Consider the following 9896-nt stretch of genomic DNA (forward strand, 5'->3'; position numbering starts at 1 on the left):
TCAGCTCCAAACAGGAATATCAGAAGAACAGGGTTGGGAAGTGTCTCCTTCCTTCCTACTGCCCCCAAAGCAGGATCAATTATGTGTAGGTCATTTCTGACATATACATGTCCAATCTGCGCTTGAAAACTGACAAAACAAGGCTGTCATACCTCACAGTAATCTCTCCCTCCATTTCCTTAGCTGCACCATGGGAAGGCTGCTTCTAGCATGTAACCCAGACCTGTAGCCCACGAGCCTTCTCAGCAGATGAGTGTGCTGCCCTCTCCCTCAGAAACACAGTGTGCGTATTCAGGGACCCCCTGAATATGCACCAGGTCTCCCCCTTCTTCAGGACTAACCACTCCAATTCTACCAATATTTCCTCATAAAACCTCTAAATCACTATTCTAGCCAAAGCAGAATACTGTACACCAACCGAAGGTTTACTAGCCCCAGGCATAACAGAAGAATAGCTTTGTTTGCCTGTCAAACAATATTCCTTTATATATATATACCCCCTGGTGCTATTTGACGTTTTTCGTGGTGGCGTGGCGTGGCTGACTCCTGTTCTGTTTGCGATCCATGCTAACCACCAAGTATGCACTGTGATGCTATCAGACCAGTAATTCCACAACCTGCGTCTATGACGGTGGCAGTTCTGCCAAGAGCAGCGAGTGAAAGCATGTCCTTTGAATCACATTTTCCCCCTGACTGTACTTTTGCCAAGTTCCTTGAGGTCCTAGCCCTGTCCTCCAACACTTGCTGCCCTTCCCAGCCAGTGGGCCTGGTAAGCAGTTTATCTTCTCTGCATTCCAAATTATTTTTTTAAAAATATCAAGTTGGTGCTGTGGAAATGCTTCTGCAGAATTCTGCTTGATATGTCTGGCCAAGCTAATGACCTACTCTTGCTAATTATTCTATAGATCCAGTTTTGCACCCAGTTGTCCATTTGCAGTTTGTGACTTGCTTATGAGACAGCTGGTCATGGGAGACAGCATTAGAAGGCTTCCTAAAACCAAGATATCTGCATTGGTGGCTTTTCTGCTATACACAGGAGCAGTTACCTAGTCACTGCTGGAAATGAACTTGTTTAACATGATTTATTCTAGACAATGTAATCTCACTGGTACTTATTTCAATTTTCTAGGTACTTAAATGGGTCAGAGAGAGAGGTTTAGCTCGAGCAGCTCATTGTTTAATGGGTCAGCTTGTCACGGAAGTGGCACAGCTTCCTAGCACAGGACTGCAAGACAGACAGACTAAATTCAGAGAATATGAACTCCTCTGTAGGTGTTCTGAAATTACCAGTGCTCTGAAATGTGTATATTTCGAATCCAGAGCACTCACAAAGTATCACTTTTCTATTGCTGTACATTGGGGACGGAAACACACAAGACAGCAAGAAACAAACTTCACTAGTCTTTAAGAGCAATTTCAAAATAATAATAATAATAATAATAATAATAATAATAATAATAATAATAAAATAATATATAGATATATATTTTTTTTTTCCCAGGACAGTTTTCAGCTTCATGCTCTAAATGAAGCCTACAAGACTTTCTGGTATGGAGATAAGTGCAAGCAAACACATTTGTGCCTCCACGACCAGGTTAGCCCTGCAGCACTCTGACACTGCATGTGAGCATTAATGTACCATACCCTAAAGTCAATGGATGAACAAGCATCATAACAGGAAAGAATGGGGTCCTGTGGACCACCTATCAAATCAGGACATTACTGATGAAAATACTAACGTCTTCATGAGAAAAAAAAAAAAAAGTAAGTCTGCCAGAAAATTAGGATAATTATACTGAATAACAACAGCTAAAGGCATTGCAAAGTATTTGCAGTGCTCTCTTAACCAGAGGAGAAATAAGAATAGAAAAAAAAAGTAATTATATTTAATTTAGTTTAGTTTATTTAATAGCTTAGTTAACTTAAATATCTTGAAAGTGCCTGTTGCTTAAATATGTCAAAAATCCACAAAAATAAATATTTGGGAAATAGACAAAAAACCTGTAGTATGTGGTGTACACATATATAGATAGTAGGTAGCTATTCATAAGAATTATGGAAATTAGATGCAAAGAAAAGATTGTTTTATAAAAACATCCTCCTCTCCAAAGTGGCTTAAAGTCACTAAAAAACAAACAAACAAAACCATGCCATCATAGTAAACATGAAAAAGCGGTATTTAAAGGTTGAAATGCAAATCTCGTGCATAGATGCTATAGCATTAACAGGAAATCAAACAGCACATGTAGGACAAGCTGCAGAGCATCAAGAGCTTTCCTCCATGATGAGGATTAGGCTGATTTGGGTTGCTGGAGAATCATGAGGCTTTGGGGACAGCATCCCAGATAAGAAAACCCATACTGAGAGGCAACTGTCCCAACATGATGAGCAGTTTCCAGCTGATCCCTCATTCAGTGCTGGGAAGCTCTCTGCCCTAGGAGCTGCCCTGAACCAAAAGCTGCTGTCTGCATTTCATCTGAGCTCCCGACTAAGAGACAAAGTATTTGCATGGAATACAAACGCTGAGTATGAGAAAATGGTGTTTCAGCTGCACAGAAAGCACGAGTTAGCAGCATCGAGCAGTGGAGAGCACGTGCATGTGCGTGCAGCGCTAGGTGCACAGGTGCTGGCTGTAGTTACTGGGCTGGGAGTCCTCCTCGGTCCCTGAGTCACACCGAGCCTCCAGACCCAGGAGGATGAAGTGTGGTGTCATCTGCGTGCCAGCTCGTATGACTGATGACACGAGTTTGTGCTTTCTACCTGACAGCAAAAAATACAGATAAGCTATAAGAACTGAGAACAACGGTGGATATTACAAAGCCAAAGTTTAGAAATTAAGGAGCTACCCTTGGGAATCCCCGAAGAGCAGGGGAAGATGAGCTGCTCTACAGGACTTTTATTCCTTATTTGTGCTCCCGGGTTTCCTTTGGCTTTACGAAGGCAGATGGCGCTGGTGTCTTTCCAATTGCAGCAGCTGGAGCCTACACCGTGTGGCGATATTGCACAATAGCATGTTCAAATAAGCATCTGTGACCCTCTTCTGGTGCCAACCGTTGTTGTTCATATTGGCTGCCTGTCAGGCACTTTTGCACACAATACCTCCTGCCTTGAAAGGCTCTGCATCGCCTGGCTGTGGGTTTCGAGTCCAACGGGGTCTTCAAGGAGGAATTCTTTGCACAGAGAGCTGCTGGGAGAGAAGTAAATAACAAAAAGAGCATACTAAAGGTTTATTTATTTTACTGAAAGTATTCAATGCTCTTTGCAACCATACATGCCTGTGAATCTGAGAAATGTGTGTTTGCCACATGCAGTTGCAGATGGTTGTGGCATCTGAAGCAGATCAAATGGATTGTACATTTTTCTCATATTGTTCTGGAGCCAAAGCATCTTCTTTACAACTGAAATATTTGGATTTATTTCCTAAACAGTGCTGAGAGCCTGACTGGAAGATCTACGTCAGTTTTTGGGACCACGGCGTTTCTGAAAGTTAGGCTCCTGGCTGTTTTTACAGATCACTATTATATTACACATGAAAACAAAAATATAATAAGCTGCCAAATGAAAGCAACCTAAAATGAACTGCTTCTTGAAACTCTACCCCTATCTAGCTATTGCACCTCTTCATCTCAGCCTCTCCGTGCCTCAGAGAAACTCATGTCCAGGTTATCAAGTCCCCCTGCCCTCCATTATTATCAAATCCAATCTCTTTTGCATGTTATCAGGGAACAAACTCCAAAATCGAGGGCACAACACACTTGCACTTCTCAATCAGATCAAAGTATTTTGTTGTTTCCATTGCTTATGTTTGGCTAATGTAGCAAAGTGCAATGCAAAACCACCTAGAGAGGGAAGTTTGTTTCATTTGAAACTGATTTTACTCATAGGGTTCTCTCACAGATGGATCTCACTCTTTCTTTCTCATGCACAATGACGGAGATGCGTGTGGCCACGTCGCCTGGCCAGGACCCCTCTGGTACAAGCCAGAAGCCGGTGGTGACCCAGCATGGGCAGTGCCTTCACCAGCTGGGCACTGTCCCTCAGAGCTGGGTACTGATAACAGGGTCCATCAATGGGCCCAGACAAGGCAAATTGATGAACCAGGTCCAGGGTCCAAACAAGGCAAGTTAGTGGATCAAGTCCAGGGTCCATATAGGAGCAGCAGGAGGTGGGACCAGAGAAAAAGTTTGAAACAGAGCTGCTACATAGGTCCAAGGTCTACCTGCTGCCCCCACCATGGGGCTGAAGACAAAGCTAGAGTACAGGTCCAAGGTCCACCTAGAGGACAGGGCTAGAGTCAAACTGCCTCCTGAGGTATGCCAGATCCAGGTGCCTTGAGAATCTGCAGAGATTAAACCTCGCAGATAGAGATTTAAATGAGATCCAGGTGCCTTGAGAATCTGCAGAGATTAAACCTCGCAGATAGAGATTTAAATGAGATCCAGGTGCCCTGAGAATCTGCGCAGTGTGTGCTGCGATCTCAGTGTCCTGCTGATTTTGGCACATCTGCCCGTGCTTGTCCTTTTTCCTTTCTTGATGTTTCTTGATGCTTTCACATCTGCACATTGCCATTCGTGCCTCATCCATACCAACCTTAATGTTTCTCTGTCAAATCCCTATGTACTGTCGTGTTAGAGAAGTTCTTCGTCCGGTGGCCAGGCTGAAAACAATTCACTGCAAATGAGCTCTTCAAACATCAACAGGAAACTAGTGCAGACTGAAAACAGCAGCATAAGATGTTACCTGTGTGAAAAAGACTTTAGCAAACAGGCTGCTGCCTCCTGCATGAGCTCTGTCTTCTGAGTTAGCCCCCATATTGAGCACTTTACAGTAGTATAATCTCACACGCAGTTTTCTCAGCATGGCTCTCCTCAGTGATAAGTTGTATTTACCAGGCAGCTACTATAGTCAAAAATCAAGAGTGTTATATTTAAAACTAATAAAATAAATTCTTGATTAGCATATTCCGGTAAGTCTGGCATCTTGCAGCGTGCTGAACCTCAGTGCAGGGGTCATGGACTTAGAAATAAAAAATGTAAGGTCATTTGGAGCAATGTAGTTTCAGTTAAGCAAACAAAAGGGTATTTTCATTCCAGCACACCTTCAGCAAATAATTTGGCTTCATATATTTAAGTTTTTATGCAACTGCTTGCTAGCTAAACTTCTTTCAACCTCCATTCTTCAGATGCATCTCAGATTTCCTGGAAGGGCTTTGTAATTTGTGGAGCATATTGTACTCTTTCAGTGTAGCTTTGAGAAATAAATAACGTGTAGTGTTGAAATGAATGAGGCTATCACTTCTGACTTTTCTTCAACAAAGCTACTTTATTAACAGTTTTCCATTGAAATAGACCACAATTTTATCCCTGGCACAAAAATTTAAGGGAAAAACAATCCATTTTGTCTGAGCATACCTTGGTAAATCTAATTCCATTCCAATAAATGAGCAGTGTAAAGAGGATTGGAGCTTACCATGAAATACTGAAATAAAGGTCAGATTTGTAGCAAGCATAAATCAACATTCTTGCATGGCTTAAGTGGATTTATGCCCATTTATTCTAGGCAAGAATCTGGCTCATTACCACTGGATGAACTACAAATAGACCATCAAGCAGGAGTTTGAGTTTTAACACTTATTTCCTTGACTTTGTTAGCTTAAATCGGTTTCTAAATATTTTGAAGACTTTTTATCCGCTGTAGCTGCAAAGGAAGTTGGTCTCTGCAGGTTGGATATATTCTCTCCCTTGAAAGTAAGCATTTCAAACAAGTGCAGTGTTACTAAACAGGTTGAGCAGAATGAGTTGTCAGCTTTTCCAATCCATACATTTCAAATTATGAAACGCAGCCTTTAGGGTAACATAAATAACACAAAATCAGTTGATCAATTGTCCAAGGTTGTGATGATTCAGTGGGGCTCAGCAGGAGATGATTCGGTGTTATAGACTCATTTCTCCTCCAGATAGTGCCTGACATTTAAAATATTTTAAAAGCATGCAGCACACAGAAATTAAGCCAAGTGCAGTACAAGGAGGAGCAGGCCAATGCTAGGATCTGTGCAGAATGGCAGAAGAGTCTGAATAATAATCTCATGGGGTTTTACATTTGCTGTGGTTCATCAAGCTTTTCCTGGAGCAGGTGTCCCACATGCATTTGAGGACAGCCTAAGCTAGAAGAGTTGCTGAGAGAAGAAACCTGGTCTGCCTGCAGCGCTGGCTTTTCCATCATCCCTTATTTGTGCTGGCACCGGTATTTGTACAATTGCACAATGAAGCTGGCCAGCCAGGAACAGTTCAGCTGAAAGCAAACCAAACAACAACAACAACAAGTTAGTTCCCCTAAGGCCATGGCTTTCAGCAGAGCAACCAGACTGTTGTTCATTCAACTCTGCCCTCCCAGTGGGCTGGAGAAGGAGGTTAAGGTCACTGCTCTGCAAAAGGACGGCTACCTGCCATTTTCCCTGTTAAATGGGATCAAATGAAGCTGGGACAATGAATTCCAGTCCCGAAACACTGACTCCTTGGCCCTCAGCAGGGCTGGAGGGAGGCAGGGGGATCGATGCGCAGCAGAGATCTGGGCCATGGGGAATGCCCCTGGTGGGCAGAGCTGGGGGAGATCACAGATCGAGCACTTCACCTGCAGGAGCGCTGCCTTGAGACCAGCCGGGTGTTGGCGTAGTCAGGTGTGGTTTGTGGAACCCCCAAACTGATCACGGTTGTTGTTTTCTCCTTCCAGGTACCAAGTGATGAATCATGAATGCTTTTATGCTATGCCTTTCTCTCAATTTCCTTTGCTGTTACTGAAGTTGTCTGACTTAGGTTGTCTCCTCTTGGCTTGGTTTCTGTAGCCAGATCCTCTACCAAAGACAAACTCCTGGATATCATTCATTGCCACAGAAAGTGAAAAATCCTAGAGTTTGTTGCACGTGACTGAGAAGAGTGAAGAAAACCTCTGAAAAAAAGCCATTATTTGAACAGACATACCTGTTTTTATCTAATAAATGTCTTCAAAAGTATTTTTACTGAAACATTTGAAAACAAACAAAAATAGGAGCAGAGTAGCCCAGTGCCAGAATTGTGCCATTATATCTCAGAAACTTAAAGGCAGGCCTTTGGCTGGAAGGAAAACTGTGTGGAGAAACACCAGACAGGGCAAGAAGCTGTGGTGAGCAAGCAGGAACACCCTTTGGGGATCCTTTGCTCACCTGATCTGTCTTTTAGGTGAATGACAAAGCAGAGGCCACTACCACTTACAGATGTCAAATCTCTCAGTATTTCCCACGATCATAGGAGCTCTGGCCTGCATGCCTTCCTTAGCTAAATGCTGCCCTCAGTAATTCTGTTTCCCTTGTTTAAATTCCCTAGCAGTTTTCAGTTCAGTTAGTTAAATAAACCATCATTTCCTGCCTCAAATGTCAACTATTGTGGCCCAGGGTTCCCTAAGGGTCTCAGTGCCTTTAGATCAGCTGCTTCACAATCTGAGCACATTCTGCTCCTTCTTTAAACCATTTTCTATGCTTTTTTTACATGAGGACTTCCCCTGTACAGGAAATCCAGGCTTTAACAGTAAAGATAATAGGCAAGACATTTTCTCCAGCGTCGGAGGGATTGCAGGAAGCACTGCAGCTGTGGCACTGAGTCTTAGATTCAGAAAGATGCAGTTCACATCACTCAAAGGAGACATCCTTTGGATGGGGTTTCAGCTGGGTGAGGGGTGTTATTTGTAGTCAGAGGCCTCCACCATGTCACATCTTTTTTGGCCTGTGTTCCTAGGCTACTTCCCTATGTGGATTTCTGCACTTCTGCTTTTTGGTAAACAAGCCTAAAACCTCCTGATGATACCTTTGGACTTTCCACTGCAGGTGGGGAGGTCAGGGCTCCTTTATCACACAAACTGCTGATCCAACAAGGTGCAAATTGATGCAGATTTTGAGACTGCAGTTACAATTTTAACTATTTCCCTAGAGCTAGCACGCTAGAGGTGGAGAATTAATACCATCCTTTATGGTAAATAAAATCAGAGATAACAGTCTTGTATACATTGTAAATGCTACTCAGCATTCACTTATTAAATGCCTCTTCTTCTTGAGAAGCTGCTGCATTTGAATGGATACTGATCCCCTTTGGGTACAGTGCTAGAGAAATGCAGTGCCTGACATCAACTTTTCACTCCAAAGAAATTTCCTGATGTACATGTTCAGCAGCACATGGTTTAGCTGGTGTGCTGGTCCCCTCCAGCCAGCCACTCTCCCAGTCTCAATACAAATCCACACAGCACTTCTGCTGGTAGCAAAGGTCACTGATTTATTTGCATGTTTTGAAATGTGATATGAGCAGGCAGCATTTCTCAGAACAGTGTTAGAGACTCCTATCTAATGCGACAGTAATGCTGCACTCCAGAAGCAAGAATATGCCTTTCTTAAGTAGGGGACCATCTGTTTCTTGGACATTATTCCAAATAACCAAATGTATGAAGATCCCAGGCAAAGACTCTCCTATGGAGAGACCTGCAGAGTGCTCAGGACTCTGACCACACAACTGGTCAGCCCTGGCTCCCAGTGGGACAGAGGATCTCTGCCCAGAGGTTTCTTTTTAACCCTCTTCCCCTCCCAGACAGAGCCCACTTCTCCACCTTTGAGGTAGGGTAAGGAATCTGATGTCCTCAGAGAAATCACCAAGCTTGGGTGTTACGAGAATGGCCTCTGCCTGCTACTTACCTCCAGGTCCTTTCTGTGTGAATGGTTTTTGTGACGAGCACAGTGCAGACAAATTGTGATGGCTTGTTTATACAGTCACACATTCAAAATTAAAGGTCAAATCCCAAGGTCCTCAGTGAGGCAAAGCTCTTAGCCAAGTGTGTGTTTCACAACCTAGGCCATACTGGGTAACTGGTCTGTTGGTGGGAGGCCTCACTGATTTCCATAAAGATATCTGAATAATACCTGGCTTAAAATCTGTCATTAATGTGGCCTGTCTGGCAAAAAAAAAAAAAAAAGAAAAAAAAAAAGACTTTTGTGATGTTTACACAGTATAAATTCTTTCCACAGATTTTTCCCAAAGCCTACATGAATGAGCAAGCCATTGGCTCTTCTGCTTTATGCTTTTTGAACCTAAAACAGCAGGAACCTCCTGAGCTGCAGAGAAGAGAAACATAGCAGGGCTGGGGAGCTTTCCCTATTCCTGCACCATTCAGCAGTGCTAGCAGGGAATGGAGCTATTGCTCTTTCTTTGCTGACCTCTAGAAGAATTAGGTTTTCTCTACCTCACCCTAGTTGTCTTCTATTTTATGTCACCTCCTGGCAGTTGTCATGTAACACATAAGCTGCTGTGATACTAAGGAAAACCAAACCCAGTAATGGCAGCATGTTTCTTTCCAAGTTCGAGTGTATACAGAAAATGTGCTGCTTCTTGAATCTTCCATGCTAACACCCCCCTCCAAGTTTCCACCCTGGCTTTGTGGCACAGAAATCAGGTTCTGGAGCTAAAATTGGGGTATAGAATTGCTATTGACATCTCATTCATCTATTTACCTGAAATTTGGGGGAAGAAAATCTCTTTCAACTGAGCTGGGCCACTTTCAAGCTTTTGCTGATAATGCCCGGGGCAAATTCACAGCTCTGACATTTAATGAGCACAGCTGATTGCTCCAAGGAGTTTGACTAGCTGCCAAATTGATATGCCTGTGTATACCATCAGTGACTGCTATATCTCATTTGTTTTTTTCTTCTGATCTCTGTTCAATTGATTTTTGGCCAGCTTGTTTGGCAATTTTGCTGAAGCACTGCAAAGCGGACAGGAGATAGGGGCAATGCTAGGCAACCAGATGTAAAAGGACTGGAGCATTAAGAAAGTGTATTTGTTTTCCACTGTTTAAACACAATTTACCATCTGGGAAGCTGTCTT

The sequence above is a fragment of the Anser cygnoides genome, chromosome 5, assembly GCF_040182565.1.
Source record: "Anser cygnoides isolate HZ-2024a breed goose chromosome 5, Taihu_goose_T2T_genome, whole genome shotgun sequence".
Classification (NCBI taxonomy): Eukaryota; Metazoa; Chordata; class Aves; order Anseriformes; family Anatidae; genus Anser; species Anser cygnoides.